The sequence below is a fragment of the Chenopodium quinoa genome, unplaced genomic scaffold (assembly GCF_001683475.1).
Source record: "Chenopodium quinoa cultivar QQ74 unplaced genomic scaffold, ASM168347v1, whole genome shotgun sequence".
In the NCBI taxonomy this organism is placed as follows: domain Eukaryota; kingdom Viridiplantae; phylum Streptophyta; class Magnoliopsida; order Caryophyllales; family Amaranthaceae; genus Chenopodium; species Chenopodium quinoa.
In genome coordinates, this window is record NW_018744137.1 from 777975 (window position 1) to 799578 (window position 21604).

The following is a 21604-nucleotide window of genomic DNA, read 5'->3' on the forward strand; positions in this document are numbered from 1 at the left end:
GATACCAGACATGTTCTCTACCACTGCGCATTACTTAAGCTCATTCCATTATCCACTCATGGAGGAGATTCGCGCTGAGTTTTTTGCTGGTGTGGAATCTGTGGCTCAATCCCCTGCATGTGAGATATCGAACATCAGACTTCTAAGAATTATAAGCCCCCTAAGAGCTTATACTATGATATTATGACGAATGAGATAAAAGATGTAGAGAATAGTGGTGGACAGTATGTGCTGCAATCCGGTGATCTTGTTGCTTTAACGAATGTAAGGCCTCAGTCCATGGAAGATCTGATCAGACCGCCTGATAATGTGTTTCTGTTTGCCTATGTTGAAACATCAAATGAAGATGAACCTTGAATTCAGATACTGTCTTCAAAGGAATTTGAGCCTAAGTTGAGAAAAAAGAAACATGACAGACTTTTCGCTACTTTCTTGATGAACATGACAACCAGTTTGAGAATATGGAGTGCTCTAAATCCTGATCCTAAAAGCACAAATATGGGTCTAATTCAGAAGGTCCTGCAGTATGACTCGACTGTAAGTGAATCTGATTTTCCATTCTTTTTCCATTGATAAGTCTAATTTATGTATGAATTGTGATATGTATTTATAAATTTTAATATGAAGATTCTTTTTTTTTTGTGTTTGTACACTTTTTAGAATCCTTAGAAACAATTATGATTTCCCACAGTTTTCTGATCTCTGACATTTTTTTTTCAAACCCCTGAAATCTTCTCCTTGAGAATAAAATTTCTGATGCACTCATTTGTGAATGCTGATAATTAATAGGTGGATGAGGATTGTTCTCTATGCATTCACGAAGAACGCCTCAATGTTGAAGGGTTGAATGTGATTGATCTTATACTCATTGGGATTAGATGAATCTCAGAAAAATGCTGTTATAAACAGCATTGCCATGAGAAATTGCTCACATCAGAGCAACAATGTGAAGCTGATTTGGGGCCCACCCGGAACAGGAAAAACCAAGACAGTTGCTTCTTTATTGTTTGTACTTCTCAAGCTGAAATGCAGGACACTAACTTGTGCTCCCACCAACATAGCAGTAGTTCAAGTGGCTAATAGACTTGTGAAGCTATTCCTCGAGTCTAATGGTGAATTCGACACCTATGGTTTGGGAGACATAGTCCTCTTTGGGCATGAAGAAAGAATGAAGATAAATGATCATGATGAGTTAGTAGACGTGTTTCTTTATAATCGAAAGGAAGTTCTTGTTGAATGTCTTGATCCCTTCTGTGGTTGGAAACCTACTTTTAAGTCCATGACATTTTTACTTGAAGATCCCCAAGCGAGGTACAATGCTTACCTGCAAGAGCTGCAACAGCGTAAAAAGAAAGATGGCGAAAAGGGTACTAAGAAAAGTAATGATGAAGTAGCTTCAGAGGTACAAGAAGGGAAGAATAACAAGAAGAAAAACAAACGAAAAGGTAAAAGAAATGATGACAAAGCAAATGATGCAGAAGCAAAGATTGAAGAATTTATGACATTTGAAGAGTTTCTCAAGAAGACTTTTGACTCTTTATCTGATCGTCTAGTCTATAGTATGAAGAGCATCTATTCTCACCTACCAACATCATCCTTACCACTAGATGTAGCGAAGAAGATGATAAGACTTGTTCATATGCTTAAGACCATCACAAATGAAAGAAAAAAGGTTTGTCCATTTCCTGATCATGTAAACTTGTTGATGAAGAGGGAAGAAATTCTAAGTATCTCGAGTTACATTAGTCATCGATTCCCTAAACTGAAATTTAAAGGAAGCCTGCGCGATTTTTGCCTGTCAAATGCAAAATTGATATTCTGCACTGCTTCAAGTTCAATGAAAGTGAGTAAAAATGTTGAAATGGTTATCATTGATGAAGCTGCACAACTTAAGGAATGCGAGTCAACAATTCCTTTACAAGTTCCTGGACTTAGGAATGCTGTTCTGATAGGCGATGACAGACAGCTTCCGGCTATGGTTCAGAGTAAGGTAAGAATTGTCTTTTATCTCCCTGAATATATTGATTGATTTCTGAAATTCTGATTCTTACAATCTAAGTGTTAACTTATTTAGGCTTTAGGAGAAATGAACTTTGGCTAGGGGTGAAAGTTCGGTATTCGGTTTGGATTACACCCCAAAACGAATCCAAACCGAATTATTTCGGTTTCGGATTTTTGAAACCGAATCCAAACCGAATTTGGATTCAATCCAATCCAATCCAAACCGAAATAATTCGGTTTTGAGAATTAAATCCAATCCAAACCGAATTTTTATGGGCTGCTGTATTGGGCCTTAAAATCTGGGCTTTTTATTGGGCATATAATTTTGGGCCTTTTAAGGCCTAAATTTTGTACCTGTTCCTGAATAAAATTAAAGCATAAATTTTAACATACAACTTTCACAAGTCACAACCATATGCCATACTGCCATAGTAACTAAATTGTCCAGCCATACTGCCATAGTAATTAAATACACTTACACATTGTCCACATTGAGACATAAGAACTTAACAAGTCTTAAAACTATCAAAACAGTCCACATGATGAATTGATAATAAAACAGACAAACAGTCCACAAATGAACTAGTTCAACCAACAGGGCAGCTTCATTCTTAGGCTCTTGGCAGAAACTTCAAGTCTTCAATCAATAGGGCAGCTTCATTCTTGGCAGCTAACTCTCAATCAAGCTCAACCAAGTCCGGGTTTTGACCACCAATTGTCATATTCCTCAAGTCTAATAACATTAAAAAAAAATAAACAAGTTACATAATATATATGAAATAATGAAAAATAATAACATGATAATTGTTGTTTTATGTTACCTTCTTCAAGATCTTCAATTTCTTGTAAACACTCTTCTATATTAGAAAAGGGAGAAGAACGTAGTCAATTTTGAGCACAAACAAGTCCTTCAACGACCCTTGGAGTTAAGGAGCTCCTAAATGGGTCTAGAACCCTACCACCAGTGCTGAATGCACTCTCAGAGGCTACTGTTGAGATAGAGACAGCAAGTATATCACGGGCCATTCTTCCAATTGTTGGAAACCTAGCACTATTAAACTTCCACCACCCCAAAATATCAAAATTTTCACATTCCTCCTCCGTTTCCTCTTCTAAATATTTGTCTAACTCAATTTTTGCTTCTCCATCTTTCTCACACTTATGTTTCTTATACTTACTTTTCAATACCTGAAGCTTCTTTTGTTTGGGAGAAAATTGGGAACTGTCCATACTTGAGGACACTTCCTCCCTAATCACATCACCAGAAGAACCACGATACTCCTCATACAATGCATTCAAAGACTCTTTCAAATTATTCACCAAAACAAATGCATGCTTAGAATCATAAATTTCAATTAACATCCACTCAACATAATCTAACTTATAACGAGGATCAAGCACAACAACAATAAAAATCAGCATGTTCATTTTCTCCGGATCACCCCAATATTTGTCATATTTCTCCTTCATTTTAGTAGCCATAAGACACATCTCCACATCATCATTTGTCATCAAATCTTTCAAAAGGACAGCAACACTCACCAATTCATGGAAAAATAAATTGGAAGTCACATGCAAAGACCCAGAGACACGCAACGTAAGATCATAAAAGACTTGTAAAAATTCAGAAAACCTTCTGACTGTTTCCCAATCCTCAGAAGTAGGGCAGCCCTTCCCCTCCCTCTCATTTAACTCAATCACATAATGAGGGTCCTCCTCAGAGTACCTCTCAAAAGCATACTCAAACACCAAAGCAGCATCCAACATTAAAAAGGTGGAATTCCACCTAGTAGGCACATCAAGGCACAACAACTTTTTAGAGTTGATTTTTTCTTCCACAACACATTTTTTAAACCTTACCAACCTAGAAGTGGATTGTTTGATGAATCTTACAGCTTGTCTCACACGAGTAATAGACTCATTAACAATTTTCAAGCCATCAGACACAACCAAATTCACAATATGAGCAACACAACGCATATGAAGGAACCGACCCTTAAGAACCCCAGCTTTCCAACCATTTATTTTCCTTCTCATATATCCTATTGCGGTATCATTTGAGCTAGCATTATCAACAGTTATGCAAAATACTTTCTCAAGTTCCCAATCAAGCAAACATTTCTCAATTTCTTTCCCAATTTCCTCCCCCTTATGACTTGATATAGGACAAAAATTCAGAATACGTTTTTGCAAATTCCAGTCATTATCAACAAAGTGAACAGTCAAGCACATGTAATTAATTTGCTGAATAGATGTCCATGTATCGGTTGTTAATGAAACCCTTGAGTTACACTTTTTTAATACCAATTTCAGCTTTCTTTTTTGAGTTAAAAAAGTTTCATAACAATCTTTAGCCACAGTAATTCTGGAAGGGACATGAAATCTAGGCTCCATTACATTACAAAATTTTTTAAAGCCTACTCCCTCAACAAACTTAAAAGGCAATTCATCAACTATAACCATCTCAGATAAAGCTTTTCTAATTACAGTTGGATCATATTTCACATAAGACAATCCACTAGTACAACCACTTTCAATTTTATTGCTTTTGAAAGACAACAAACTTTGTTTTGATTCTTTAGGAGTATTATAGGGGTACTTACGGCATCTATTTATATGAGCCCACAATGGACTAGTGCCATTTCTCTTTGTACCACACTTGTATCTCATACCACAGTACTTGCAACGTGCTTCCATTCCAGTGTGTGTTTCTTCCTTGATAAAGTGCTCCCAAACCTCGGAACGATCCTTCATTCTCTTCCTCTTGGGTTTGGATTTTTCATTGTCAGATTCATGCTCCTCAATAGCGACATTCCCTTCAACATTATCCATATTTGTGGACATTCTGATAATCTGATTTAAAACATAAAAAAGAACTCACTCAATAACCAACAATTTTTATGCAAATCTATGAAAAACAATCAATCTATCAAAAAGAAAACATGCAATACGAGCATAATACTATAATAGAACAACATATATTCTGAACTCTGAAGGAATATCTGCAATTCGAGCATAATACAATTCGATCATAATAACTATTCAAAGAAAACAATCTATCACCAATTCGAAAATAACAAAGAAAACATGCAATTCGAGCAGGAAAAGAGAAGTGCAAGTGAAATCTGAAATTCAAAATAACAAAGAAAACATGCAATTCGAGCAGGAAAAGAGAAGTGAAATATGAAATATTGAAATTAAAGCATACCGGAACACTCGAACAGGTGGTCAGCGGCGGCCGGCGTTGGAACACTCGAACGGAACACAGGTGGTAAGTAGGAAAGCAGGAAAGTAGGAAGTAGTGAGGTGGTGGATTGGTGGTGGTGGACGAACGGAGTGAGGTGGTGAGAGGGAGAGATGAGGGAAAATCTAGGGTTTTAGTGAGGGAAAGAGATCATAAACGAAAGAGAAGTGAAATATGAAATATTGAAATCAAAGCATACCGGAACACTCGAACAGGTGGTCAGCGGCGGCCGGCGTTGGAACACTCGAACGGAACACAGGTGGTAAGTAGGAAAGCAGGAAGTAGTGAGGTGGTGGATTGGTGGTGGTGGACGAACGGAGTGAGGTGGTGAGAGGGAGAGATGAGGGAAAATCTAGGGTTTTAGTGAGGGAAAGAGATCAGAAACGGCTGAAACTCTGAAAGGGAAAAGGGAAAAGAGGGAAATTATTTAGGGTTTGAGTATATATATGTAGGAAAATGGGCTGAGATAATTGGGCTTATAAATTTTGGTTCGGTGTTCGGTTTTCGGTTTTTAAAATCCCAAAACCGAATCCAAACCGATATAATTCGGTTTTCATTTTCTCAAACCGATCCAAACCGAAAACCGAACAAAACCGAACCGAATTGCTTATTGGGTTCGGTTTGGTTCGGTTTTCGGTTTTTATCCAAACTACTTTCACCCCTAACTTTGGCAGGAGTTTGTTTCAACGACTGTCAAAGTTAGGCAAAAAGACGCTACTTCTCAACGTTCAGTACAGGATGCATCCTTCCATAAGCCTATTTCCGAATAAGGAGTTTTACAAGGGAAGGATCATAGATGCACCTTGTTGAGCCTTTTGGTTTTGATGGACAAATTGACAAACTCGACTAATGAATGTTTTGAGTCTTTGGTGAATAAAGGGTTCAAGCAAAGTTCGTTCCGGAGTAGGAACTTGGATGCGGAGTAGCATTCTCTAAAAAGCCTCATGCAAATCTCACGTTCTAGTTTTAATTGTGAGCACTCAATAATATGAAGTCGGAAAGGAACTCAATGACTTATGTTATTAAAAAGACTACTGGGATAAAAGTTAGTTTTAAAAGATAATTTCTTAAGGAAAAGATAATTTATAAAAGTTTTATCTAGTTATCTAATTTCGAATAAAGATAATTATCGAAGATAATTATCTAGTTGTTTTAATATAAATAATTAATTTATCTTTTCAAATAAATTTTTTTTTAAAATAAAATCTTTTTAAACAAACTTTTGATAAAGTTAGCAAGCAGTTTTCTTTGTGAAAATCTCTGATTATACGGTTTTATCAAAGCTAATGTTTATCAAGTTGTTGAGATAGTGGATTAGTGAGATAAGGCTAGGAAACCTCCTTCATGATCACCATCTGTCAAGATAACTCCACAAGTTGTTAGTGGGGTGTTGGCATGTGGACGTAATTATAGTGGAGGTTAATGACTAAGCCTTCTCTATAAATACTCATGCAAACTATCTCAGCAAAACACAACTCTTGAGCGTAAAAATTCCAGTAGCCACCTAATAACATAAAGAGAGTTATTATCCTTCATATATTCTTGAGTGCAATAGGTATTTGTAATCACAGATTGTATTCAAGTACTTTGGGGTTTGGGATTGTGAGTTTGTGTAAGGTGAGGTCAAGGAAGCTTCGTTGCTGAAGGCTTCTGTGAGAGTTGGGAACAAGTTCCTAATTTGTGGAACTTGTTAACGGGTTTGAATCTTCACTTGTAAAGAGTTTGATTACATAGTGGAAATTTAGAAAAGCCTATATCTTCTCTCGTCATTATTTCATTTAGTTAAATTCCGCAAAAAGTTTTTAGATTTCACCTCAAATACAATTCACCCCCCCTCTTGTATTAGCCGGTTAGACTTTCACACCTACAGTTAGAGACAGAAGCTATCACAGAAGTTTTCTTAAAGAAGACATGTATGGATCTTATTCTTTCATAAATGTGTCGCGAGGAAAAGAGGATATTGAAAAAGGACACAGTCCAAGAAATATGGAGGAGGCAGTTGTGGTTGATCGGATTGTTGCAAAACTCTTTAAAGGTAAGAGAGTATTTGCTACATCTAGCTATACAACACTTTGCACATTCATAACGTCGTGAATCTGCTCAAATATGCAGGGTTAGATTTCACAAAACAGAAGTTGACTGTGGGAGTAATATCACCTTACAAAGGTCAAGTATGCCTGATTCAAGAAAAAATTGGCAAGAAGTATGTCAATTATAAGGAGAACTTTGCTGTCAATGTTCGTTCTGTTGATGGATTTCAAGGCGGTGAAGAGGACATCATAATAATCTCAACAGTTCGATGTAATAGAAGTGGATCAGTTGGTTTTCTGTCTAATCATCAACGAACAAATGTAGCTCTAACCAGAGCAAGGTATCCATCATGAATCATTCAATAAACTTTTCCTGTCAAGCACATTTTAAGTGTTTCTATTCTGAATTTTGAACATTTTCTTAGTTTACATGGTTCTGTACTTCTGTGTGTAGGTACTGTCTTTGGATAGTAGGGAATTGTACTACATTATCCAAAAGTGGATCGGTTTGGAAGAATGTTGTCAATGATGCCAAAACACGAGGGTGCTTCTACGACGCAGATGAAGACTATGACCTTACACACGCTAAACCAAGAGCCTTAGTAAAGACTAGCCAATCAACCTCTAAACTAGACTTCTTTGGTTCCCTAAACCTCGTGAGAACGAAATGGAAGGTATTGTTACACATAATTTAGTGTTTTGTTTTTTTCATTTATGATCCTGAATTTCATAATTAAGGTAGTGAATGCCTTAATAATTACAGGTTTCCTTCGGAAATTCTTTCAAAGCCTCAATTACTAGCATAAGCAACAAGAAAATTCAGAACCAAGTGCAGGAAATTCTTAAGAAAATAGCTGATGGCTGGCGTCAGTCCAACTCTGATGAAGCAACAAAGAATGTTGTGATTCGTGACATAGCATTCGAGTTATTGGAGCTATACAAGATTGATGAACAATTATATCTCGCTTGGACCATTGACATCATAAAGGAGGAATCAGAGTATACTCAAGCTATCAAACTTTGGAATATTTTACCAGCTTCTAAGATTCCTAAACTTGCCAAGGAACTTGATATTCTGTTTAAGAGATATACATTAGACTTCATAAACCGTCGCAAATATAAAGCTTTTGAAGGGTATGTTAACCTTAAACTCTCTTGTGTAAGGAAGTGCATATAAATACAAGTCTCCGAAAAAAAAATTAAAAAAAAATGTGTAAATTTCTAAGAATTGTTACTCTAATTTTCTGTTACTGATGCATACAGGAACTTGGTGGTGCCAATGTCTTGGCCACTTCATTCAGTTATCAGTGCTGAGAATTTGTCAGACCAGTTTTCTGTTATGAAAATAAGGGATGATCAAGAAGAATTGAGTTCTGGATCACTAAGGTAATATAAATGCTTAATGCAGCAATATATTGATCAGCAATTCAGCTCTTACATTGTACTGCAATATGGTCTTTTAATTCGCGTTGTTATGAGTTGCAGGATTAATTTGAAGGCTAGAAGTGGACTTGACACTAGTTTAAGATGGAGAAAGCGTACAGGAAAGGATGCTTGATGGTTGTAGAGATCCTATTTAGTATTTGTAAGTGTGGAAATCAAAAGATGTTGGAATAAAATATGAGGAAAAAAAAAAAAAAGAACTCGTGTCATCACCATTCACCCATGTAAGCACCAACTTGGGCCGCGTATGGTCTGTTTTCCATAATGTACCTCATTAACCATCTTGGTCAAGGCCACTAATGACCATTAAATTTGGGGCAGTACCAGTGATAGTGGGCTCATCTGTTAAAATGGCAAAATTTATAATAAAAACTAATGATGAAATATTTGCTGGGAATCCAAAACCGCAGCAGGTAAATATACAACTTATAATTACTCAAATATGACATGGTCTCATTATGGTCCATAGGCGAAAATTGGGGTCTATCCGTCTATGCATTTTTTCAGCGCCAAGAGCCTCGAATCATATGAGTACTGTTAGACAAATATTATCGTAAATATAATATCTATCAAGTACATTAGTAGAGTAGATGAGCTGAATTCTTTATTAAGAGGCATTTTTAACAATAATGGAAAACCCCATAACATTAAAAGATCACCTCTCGAATTTGAGCCTAAATGTGATTAGTAGGGTGGTGTTAGGGAAAAGGTATTTATTAGACAAATGTAATGATAGCTATGTCAATAATCAAGAGAAAAAAGCGGACGACAAATTTTAGTTAATGCTTGATGAATTGTTCATGCTAAATGGGGTGTTAAATCAAAGTGATTGGATGACTTGTGTTAAGTACCTTGATGTTCAAGGTTATGAGAAAAGAATGAATATAATTGGTAAAAAGTTTGATAGGTTTATGGAGCATGTTTTGGATGAACAAACTGCTAGGAGGGATAATGTAAAGAATTGGGTGCCTAAAGATATGGTTGAATTGTTGTGCTATTACACATATGACAATAACAAAAATACTGTACTTGTTAAACATGGGTTTGGGCCTTACCCGCAAATCAAGAGATCAGAGTGTCTATTTCACAAGTCCAAAGGAGGTTCCATCCCAAAACCATAAGGCAATAAGAGGAATATCAATAGCCCCTTAGCCTTATAAAGTGTTAAACTCTTTCTTCTTTAACCAATGTGAGACACTTACATGTAGTGATACTTGAGGGTCTATTCTTCAACAGTACTACATCACATTATCGATCAAATAGGAATGATAGTAGTATTCACACCTTGATTGAATTCTTTTGTAGTTTTATGATGATTTCGCTCCACAATAGGCTTTAAATACATTACCCTTGTGCTGATTCCAGCACTATATTCAAAGGCCTTTGTTAAGAGGTTCTCAAATACTCCTCTCTCTAATTGAAAACATAACCATTAGTCCATAATAGACTGAATTTTCATCAATCTCACACATTTCAACTTACCTTTGAAAGTGAACTTTACAACTAATTAAAGGCATCACTACTAATGTTTAGAAAAGACTCACAATTTTCAAGTATACCTTGTTACAACACTCTTAAAATTGCTATCCTTTATCAACCATCCATCTACATGCACCTTCATAACCAAGAAAAGTATTGGATTGAACCAATTCAGATAAAAAATTAAGAGACTACTAATTGTTGTTAATAGTTGAAAATGACTACTAACCCCACATGAAAGTGATTACCATGATTAAATAATCCACAGGGTTCTCAATATTCTTTCAATGATGCATGGTACTCTTATTTCATTCATTATGTATTCATTATGTAATTCGTTCATTATGCTTTGATTAGCCTTACTTGTTTGGTTTGAGGCCAAACCAAAAATTCACATCTACTTCACAACATGGAGATTAACTAGACATACAATTGTAAATAAGTGCTACTCACCTTTTGTTTCTTACAAGGGTACATATATAGAGAAAATTCTTCCACTTTTGCTTTCACAACTAAGTTGCCAAACTAAAATGCTATTTAAGCATCCATTTATATGTCAAAGCATTAGAGGATATGTAATAATGTAAGCAAAACATAAACAAAGCAAACCTAGTTATCAAATTACAAAGATCGATAAGGAAACACCAAACCTTCGGAGCACATGCACATCATGAACCTCCCTACGCATACCCTTTCCCAGTTAAAAAAATTAACCAAATACATTAAATTCGGAATTGTTATTCTTACCCATTGGGTGTAATAGATAATTTTATTATATATTTGGGTAATAATAAGAAAAATGATACTAATTTATCAGTGAATTGTTTAAATATCCATAATCTAATATGTAAATATATTTATGGTTTAATTGATTATTTCGTTATATTTCACGTTTAAGTTTAAAATATACATAAAATAAAAGGCAAATAAATATGAAGTGTGTTATATTTGTATTTTTTCCATGTCATTACCTTGCATGTTACAAGACCTAACCTACTTGCCATTGAAAATACAGTGTTAAAATTACCATTAATGATTTGGAACATTTTTTTTTTTAAAAAAAAAACAGCACTTTGCAAAATTGGGGAAGAAATGACATAATTATAGATTTGCTATCAGCATGCAACCCAAATAAAATAATAATAATGGAAAAAACCGCTAAAGTCAAATCACCAAACCCAAAATCTTTTTCTTTTGAAAAAAAAAATAAACAACCACGAATGATAATTTTTTTTATTTTGGTAATCACGAGGGGAAAGACGACAAACGATAAATTGGCTCTACTACAAAAAAAGAGTTTCGGCAACATACATTAAAGCCTTAATTCCTTTAGTTTTGTTTTGTTTGTTGCTTTTATTTTCTTTGCTTAAGGGTTCTCCCTTATTTCGCAACAAAAAAACATTAAAGCTTTAATAGGCTTTCAGTCTTTGGGATACAGATTTAGCCATTTAGGCATATAATAACGCTAACTAGCTTTATATTTTAGCTAAGACACTAGCTTTGGGATACAGATGTAGTATTTGTAAGACACTAGCTCATTATAGCCCATATCACATTACCTTATAACTTATTTTAGGTCCCCAAAACCTAAAATAAATGTAACAATAACAAATAAAACTCGACATATAACTGAAATAAAAGGGTTTTTTTTATTTTTGAGAGAGAGAAAAGCTCTAACCACTTGAGCTATCCTCAGTCTCTAATAAAAGGGGTTGGTGACTATATGGATAGGTCATCAAAACTCAAAAGCATGACCATGACCATCCTAATAAGACGTCTGGCGCAGCACTGTCTGGGGTTGATGTCCGTGTCCAACAAAGTAACTTGTACAAAGCCCATACAACAAAGAAAATTATCACGACCAGAACTAGCGCACACAAAGTGTATAGGCGAGTCCACCTTACTTTGATATCTAGGGTAACTGCTGCATTAGACTCAACTTCAACAGAACTAGCAGTTGAAGGACTTTCAATTACTTGTTTCTCATCCATTACTTTAACTCCCATCGTCGGAGGCCTTGCAAAATCATTAATAATCCAAACCTTTTCTCCTTCAAATCAAAGAGAATATTAATCAGTATTATTCAATAAGCCCTAGATCAAGTTAGCAATAATATTGTCTAGGGAAATTGACGTTCTTTTTTTGTGGAAAATCAAAAACTGCAATTATGAAATATCTATACTATACATTAAAAGGTGTTTATAATTAAAATTGTGTATGTGCCAGGTGTACTCCTTCTTACACCCATATTACGCCACATCATCATTCAACAACCTCTACCATCATGCAACATCATCATTCAATTAAATTAAAAATGCATGCAAAGAGATTCGAACCTAAACTTTATTGAATAAAAACCACATGCAATGTCATCTTAGCTAGAATTAAATTATAATCTATGTTTCCACATTTATGTATAAATACATGTAGTAAAAGTATTATAATGTAATATAAAACAAAAAAAAAGTACGTCTTTTAAAGTGTCTAATATAAAACCGAAATTATACAAAGTATCACCCGGGGCAAAGCCCGGGCCACACACTAGTTTAATTAATTATATACTGTTTTTCAAAAAAAAAAAATAATTATATACTTTAAAAAAAGGAAAAGAAAGAAAAGAAAAAAAGTGTATTTGATTATTCTACCAAAAATCCTAATTATTAAATATTGGCTTAAATCTTTCACACAAATTAAACCATCATTTAATTGACGAAAATTTTCTTCATTAATTAATTAAAATCCTAAGAAAAATATATAGAATGTTAAGAATTGTCAAGAATTGGATTACATCAATGAAAAATAAAAAAAAGATTAATAGGAGGAAAAAAAAAACATTTAAGAAAATCAGAATATGATAATAAGTTAGTGATTCAATATTAATTAATACCTTTTTATTTCAAATTTAAAACTAATAATTATTGTAAACTTTTTATTTTTTTTTATTTTTTTATTTTTTTATTTTTTTATTTTTTTTATAATGGCTTAGATTTAACCTTAAATATTTATAGTGCATATGCATTAAAAATAAGCCAACAAAATACTTGCACCAATTAAATGAATTAAAAAATAAGCCAACAAAATACTTGCACCAATTAAAAAATAAGCCAACAAAATACTTGCAGCAACAAAATACTCCGTAATAGATTGGGTTAAGCACACAATTAGGTACTCAATTATTTAAAATTTCACCTTTTAGGTACTCAATTCTTTTTACTTTGCTTTTGGGTACTGAGTTAAGAATTCAAGCCAAAAAAATTAAATCAGCCAAAGAATTGAGTACCTTGGGTTAAAGAATTTAGTACCCTTGGTTAAGTATGTGGGCCACACCCGATTAAAAAATTAATATTTATAAAAAAAATGTATTAAATTAGACTAATTAATGATTAATATTTACTCCCTCCGTCCCCGAAAAAACGACCCATTTGGCCTAATTTTAGTCCCAAAAAGAATGACCCATTTGCATTAAAACACCCACCAATTTGTAACAATATTTGTGCAAAATTAGCTTCCTCATATAAAAATTTGATTTTCCATGTAATTTTATTACTTTCTCTCTCTATTTTTTTACAAACTCATGTAAATTTATATTTTCAATATACTTTTACTTCTTTTTATTTAACTTTCTTAATACCCGCGTAATCAACCCAAATGAGTCGTTCTTTCGGGGACGGAGTGAGTATTAAATAAATGTGAACAAGCCTTTAATTATTTTTTTTTTTAAGTCATAGGTCAAAATTAAATCACGAAAAACCAGTGCACGCACGCCTCGGCGGCATCGCGTGCACAAATTAAAAGACTAGTAAGAAATTATTGGAAGTGCATGTTTTGGACAATAATTGCTTTAAATTTACACCATCCAACTAATTAATCATTTTTTTTCAATTAAAACATATTACAAAATAAAATCTATATTGTAAAAACATTCCGTGCATTGCAAGGGCCAAAAGACTAGTTAGTAAAAATACAGTATTTTGTACCATTTATTTTGTATTAGAATAACACACCTATCTATAAATTCACCTAATATTAGGATTTATATACTACAGTACCTAATTAATACTACTATGATTTAAGGTTTTTTTTTTTTTTTTTTTTTTTAAGGTTTTAACATAAAAAAATAAAAAAAATGAATTTCGTCAAATCCTCGTGGCACAATGCTATTGATTGGATAAATGAAACAATTTGTTGTGTTCTTGTGTACCTCCATTGTAAACTCCATCGGTCCCTTAACTTACATTTTGAGTAGTCGGCAAACTTCCCAATTGAGTAAAGAAGGTGGCCTACAATGTAGGTGTTCATGTCAATACATTGTTAGTAGGGTACAATGGTACATGGAACTATTATAAATATTTTTTTATATATAAATATTAATTTTTTTAATCGGGTGGGGACCACATACTTAACCAAGGGTACTAAATTCTTTAACCCAAGGTACTCAATTTTTTGGCTGATTTAATTTTTTTTTTGGCTTGAATTCTTAACTCAGTATCCAAAAGCAAAGTAAAAAGAATTGAGTACCTAAAAGGTGAAATTTTAAAGAATTGAGTACCTAATTGTGTGCTTAACTCCGTTTAATTTGCATAAAATCGGGTGGGGCCCACATACTTAACCAAGGGTACTAAATTCTTTAACCCAAGGTACTCAATTCTTTGGTTGATTTAATTTTTTTCACCTGAATTCTTAACTCGGTACCCAAAAGCAAAATAAAAATAATTGAGTACCTAATTGTATGCTTAACTTTAATAGATTAACATTTATTTGCTTGTACCTCTATTATAAGTCTGATTAGTTGCTAGTAATGTGACTGCGAAACCTTCATCAGGAAGTTTTCTAGCCTCATAGTGTTTTACTGAGAGAATTCCTACCAAAACAATGAATGAAATGAGAAGTTTATTCATCATCACTCGGTAACTAAGAAATTAAAGAGAGAATATAGAGATTGTATATTTATATGTATGTGTTAATGCGTGTGTCTCTTTGCCCAAGCAAATATAGGGGGGTATATATAGGGGTCTTATTGTCTCAATGATTACCATTTCTAATTACTCAAACAGGTTTGATTTTCCATTTCATGTTTTAAGGATTTTGACGAAAATACCCCTAAAATGTTAACTTATCTTCTACCCTCTATTGACCAATACACGTGTACGATCTACATTGTATCTTTCTCATAATTTGCACAAATCCATTAAGCAGACAAACATTTTTATTCATAATGATGCTCAGCGGATATATATTCTCTCAATAACTCAACATATTCTCTCCCCTCAAAACACTAACTAGTATTAGGTACGTATTAGGCTTACACTGTTGATCAATGGTGTGTGTTAAATGATAAAAATATACTACGTATATATATATATATTTTTTCAAAAGAAAGATTAATTAGCTCTTAGATTAATTGAAGGACAAAGTGTCCATCCATCAATACATAAAAGTAAATGTCTTCCCGATCAATAGTGGTTTTCCCAAACTTGTTCGACATTGATTGAATGACACTAAGCTAGCAAGGTAATGGACAACAACATTACCCTCACGCTTTACATGAAATCACAAAACCACATTAAGATATTATCTAAATCTGTGAAGTGGATGGCCTTGTAAACCTAGGATCAATACTTGGCAACCTAATTCAATCACCACTTTCTTGGCACCCGTATCTCTTGTATATTGCCATGCCTTCAGCTACCCCCGTATCTCTTCCTCCTCTCACCTTCTCATAGTCATTACGTTATTTTTGTGTTACCTACTTGCTTGCTTACAAGTTACAACCCTAGGTTTTTTTGTTTAATTTTGATGCAAAGTTTATTGGGAGTTATACAATGAAAATTACGTTGTTATGTTATAATTGTAGTATCAATTATGTGATTTGCAATATATACCTTTAATCTCTTATTAGAAATTTGACTTTATCTCATGCAAAGTAGCTGTTTAGTTAGCAGATTTGTATCACCATTATGGGATAGATTTTTAATCGAATCAATGTGATTGTGATACTATATTATGTTAATCTACTTTTGTATAATTAATTTGATTGTCTTTTAGCTCATAAAATGGGCCCTTCATACTTCTTTTTAGAAGGTGTATTAGTGGTTAAAATAATTTCTCAGTAAAACAAAGACAACCCTCAACTTCATTCTTTTGTTTATCAAATATATAGTGAATTAAATTAGTATATCATGCATTCATGCTAAGTAATTTTATTATCTTATTCGATTAAATTCCACATCTTTATCTTGAGTTCTACTTGTATGTATTTGAATTGCCTACTTTCTGATTCATGGAAAGACTTAATTAACTGCTGGGCCTTGAGCAATCTAATATTCTAAAGAATGATGTACATATTTAATTGTTAAAGGAATGAACTTTGTTGGGGATAAAATTATTTTAAATTGAAATTGATTTCAATAGCTTTTAATGAAGGGAATACTTAATTTGGTCAAATATATATTACAAGTAGTACCAAGATATTATTCGCTTAATTACTTGAAGATCCCCAAGCACAATGAATATCTTGTACAACGTAGTTCATCGTACGTGCGTCTTAGTTTTCGGTTTCGGTATGTATTAGGCTTTGTTATTCATTCTTCTAACACCCGCAAACAGTACTTCACCCTTTGAGTTGCGAGCAACTGCACCCAGCACAATCCAACCCTCCACGCACCACTAAACTCGCATAACAATTGATTTTAATACAATTGATACTTGATTGTGCTACTATGAATTTTAAAAATGCCCTACTCATTCATCAAAAGAGTAAATAATACGTACTACATATATTCGATCTCCTCCGATCCTCTCATTCCCTTCAAAGCCTGCTTTAATTAGTTTTCCTCTTAAATGCTTGTCCTTGTTTCAATACAAGTTTTATTACTCCTTTTTTTTTCATGTTACCTACCTCTTGCTTACAACCCTAGGTTTTATCCTTTGTTTGATAATGATGCACAGTTTGGGAATTATTCAATGAAAATTCTGTTGTTATATAATAATTGTAGTATCAATTATGTGATTTGTATTAAGTTTAAGATTGTATTGATGAATATTAGTTTTAGTGCTTTTTTTTAATAAAAAAAAAAAAAAAAGAATATCAAATTTAGTTGGTTATACTTCTGGTTCTCAGTTAAAAATTTTGACTTTTATGCTTTCTAGCTACAGTATATACTTAGCTTTATAGCTATGCCTCAAAAAGTAAAATAAAAGAGAGCTTTATAGCTATTTAGTATGTACTGTAGTCATATAATTGTCTGGGATTTTCAACCGAATCAATCTGATTGTGATGTAATTTAGTATCAACCTATTGGACCTCTACCCCATCACTCAATCCATGAGCTCTCTAAAAAAATATGTGCCAGTAATGACCCTTAATTTTGGGACAATACCAGTTAATTTATACTCAAAGCAAATGATGAAGTAAAATGATCTAAAAATTGTTTCAATTTTTATTTTATTTCTTTTTTTTAACATCTATATATATTATGTTACTACAAAATAAGTTTGATATATAAAAATAAATGACAAGCTTTGATACATAAAATTAAATGACAAGTTTAGGACTAGTTATGTTATAAGAAGTACGAGTATAGTGATAAAAAAGACTATCAAAAAATAAAAAATCAAAAATCAAAAATCAAAAAAGTTGTGTGTGAACAAGCAACAATTTGAGTGGCAACCACATCCTAATATTAGTCCTCAAATAAACGGCATTATACTTTTGACTTATGACTCGTATTTCAATTATCGTCTTCCTAATCTTTTGTTTTTCAAAGTTTGCCTTATGACCCATTTTAAAATTAATTTATATTTTATGATTTATAAACTTTGAACTTACTACTTTTTATTTAATCACACATTTATGCAATATTTTTCTTTAAAAAAATGGAACAAAATGCATGTGAATTTAATAGTAAATCTTTTTAAACATTTATGCAATATTTATACTTGTTTTATTTTAAATCACACATATTTATAAAAATGAAACACGAATTATTATTATTAAAGAATGAATCAACTAAATATGTCTTTTAAAAGTTCCCTAACACGAATACACGTCAAAAAAAAAGAAAAATAAGTTAAACTAGTAATAATTAGAAGCACTTCATATAATATATTACATTGTACATAGATTTCCAAGTTTTTTGATAAAAAAAAAAAAAAAAAAAAAAAAAAACTATTGATAGCATCCTATGGCAACAGGTAATCGGGTCGTAATCTCCGCCGGAGAAAGATGGGCACCCGGCCCAGCCCCGTTTGGTGGTCTCAAGTACACTAGTATTGTGAAGCTCAATCACTGCCTTAAGAACCATGGGCGGGACCGACATGCGGTAACTGAGCACGCCTCGCGTTCCCCCATTTGGGTGTTTTGTGCTGGGGATGATCCCATACTTGATCCGAGATATAAAATTTAACAAAAATGAGAAGGTAGTGAGTACCGATTTTTAGTGAGGTGAGATGTGGGAAGGTTAATGTATATTGTTTATATATAGGGACATGGGTGAGCAAGTCTGACCTACCAACAACCACTAGTACAAAGTGGTTACTTTATCCTTTTCAAGTTTTCAAATATTAACAAGGAATAACACTTTTCTTGGTCAGCACAGTAGGAAAAAAAAATATACTAGTAATAATAATAAATAACCTACGTCACCTACTATCAAATTAAAGAGAAGGATTTTCATTGTACCAATCATCTCTGCTTTGTTGAAATAAACAAAATATAGTAAGTGAAAACAGTAAAAGTTTTGAACTATAACAACCATTAAGGAACAAAGAAATATATTTATTGCTTAAAGCCTTAAAAGAAGGCAATATGTCATCCACAAATACATATTTTGCCCTATAACAACAACTAGCTTAATTAAATCATACTTAGTGTATGACACCAGCTAGAGAAGTAAATAACATCTTACGCTAACATGGAAAGTAGTCAAGTACTACTCGTACCATAACACGCACATATGCACCATTGCAACTTTTTTTACTGTAAATTAAAATTTTAGGTCCTCAAAACCTAAAAAATGTCTAATATGATCATAGTAATAGATTTAACAACCATACATAAAACTCAACACCAAAAAATGAAAATTCAATGGAAAAATTGAACTTCATCAATGGAACATGCATTTGTTGTTGGAGTTTTAGGTTGATTCGGGAGCAAAAAATGAGGACAACCATCCAGCCCATCCCAATTCAACTTCAGGAGTGTTTGGGGCTGATGACTGCTTAGAGCGCAGAACCCAAACGGCAAAGACAAATAGTACAGCCAATATCACGTAAAAAGTGTAAAGACGACTCCACCTTGTTGATTTGACTTTGATATCTACATTAGAATCAATCTCAACAGAATTGGCACTCTCCGGTTGATTTTCTAGTACTTCTTTGCCATCAATTACTCTTGCAAAGTCATTAGTAATCCAAACCTTTTCACCTTCAATTCAATGTAAAGAGAATATTAATCAGTATTATTCCATCATAAAATTAAATAAATTGGCTGAAACATGGAACAAGGTGCTACAAACAACCTACATCATATTAGCAATGAATTGGAAAATCCACGTTCTTCATGTAAATAATCTCTACCTTGAATATTAATGGTATTTATTACGACTACTAATTTAACCTCCATTCATAGCAAAAAAAAAAAAAAAAATAAAGGATTTTTTGACTTTTACCATCAAAACTTCTAAAACTTTTATTTTACCACCAAATATAACGGAATTTTTTTTACCACCTGTCGTAAAAAACCTAACGGAATTTTTTATATTCTTCGAATTGTGTGTCAAACACATGCTTTTTAAGGGTTTAGGGGGGCACTTTGGACCTATGGAACCAATTTGAGGTCAGAATTGACAAAAAATGATCGAAAATGCTTCATTTTGCGTGTTTTAAAAAATCTCGATTTGCGTGAACACTCAAAACGAGGCATTTCCGATCATTTTTTGTCAATTATAACCTCAAATTGGACCCATAGGACCATAGAGCCCCCCTAAACCTATGAAAAACATGTTTTGTGCACGAAATTCGAAGAAATTTTTTTTAAAACCGTTAGATTTAACGGTTTTCTTGACGTATGGTGGTAAAAAACAATTTTTAGAATTTTTTAATTCTTCGATTTTCGTGTCAAACACATGCTCTTTAAGGGTTTAGGGGGGCACTTCGGTCCCATGGAACCAATTTGAGGTCAGAATTGACAAAAAATGATCGAAAATGCTTCATTTTACGTGTTTTAAAAAACCTCGATTTGCGTGAACACTCAAAACGAGGCATTTCCGATCATTTTTTTCCAATTCTAACCTCAAATTGGACCCATAGGGCCAAAGTGCCCCCCTAAACCTATGAAAAACATGTTTTGTGCACAAAATTTGAAGAAATATTTTTTTAAACCGTTAGATTTAACGGTTTTCTTGACGTATGGTGGTAAAAAAACAATTTTTAGAATTTTTTTTAGTGGTAAAATAAAAGTTTTGGTGGTGACAAATAATTTTTTGATTTTTTTTGTGGTAAAAGTCAAAATTTCCTAAAATAAATAAATAAATAAAAAATGAAAGAATTTGTACCTCGAACATCAACGGCCTCCATTGGTGCTAGTGTCGTGACTGTGCGATTGACCTCATCGTCGGAAAAATTTTTAGCCTCAATTTGACTTACTGAAACTATTAATAAGAAACTAAGGATTGAAATGCAAAGTTTATTCATGATTTCAGACTGAAAGAGAGGATGTCGATAAAAGAAGGTGTGTGGGAGTACATGCAAAATAAAAGAGCTCGTTTAGGACTTATATAGGCATTACATGAGTTAGAAAACCATAAAGGCACAAATTACCTTTCTGCCCTCTGCTGATTGTGACACACGTGACACGTCAATAAGTGTTCGAATCACATAATTACATCACATAATTACATTAGTAAACGTCAAGTTTTTCTGATTCTCTTTTACTAGTTCATAATAATGAAACCCTCGATCGACCACTACTAGACTTGATTTTTTATACAATTGATACTTCATTGTCGCTACTCGTTTTTTAGAAATGCCTTACTCATTTAAAAAAAAAAAAAAAAAAAAAAAAAAAAAAAAAAAAAGCCTTACTCATTCCATAAAAAGAGTAAATAATACTCTGTACGTACTACGTACATATATTCTCCTACTCTCACGGACTCACCCGGCCCTCTCATTCCCTTCTCAGCCTGCTTAAAGTAGTTTTCCTCTTAAATGCTTGTTGTTTCTGTTTCAATACAAATCCTATTGCTTTATTTGTGTACAACTATTCAGATTGCTTGCGAATTAAGTCATTATAGTATTTTTAGTAGTATTTTTTCTTAGTACAATGCTAATAGTGGTAAATACAAAGATTGCACTTCCATAGATTAATAAGTTGTTTTTTTATCACAACAATGTTATGTACCCTTTATTA

The 21604-nt window shown here is 33.2% G+C and overlaps 2 pseudogenes; both read left to right on the forward strand.

Moving 5' to 3' along the window:
• On the forward strand, positions 1-9011 carry LOC110693097 (annotated as a pseudogene).
• LOC110693098 overlaps positions 8833-21604 on the forward strand; it is a 21228-nt pseudogene continuing 8456 nt past the window's right edge.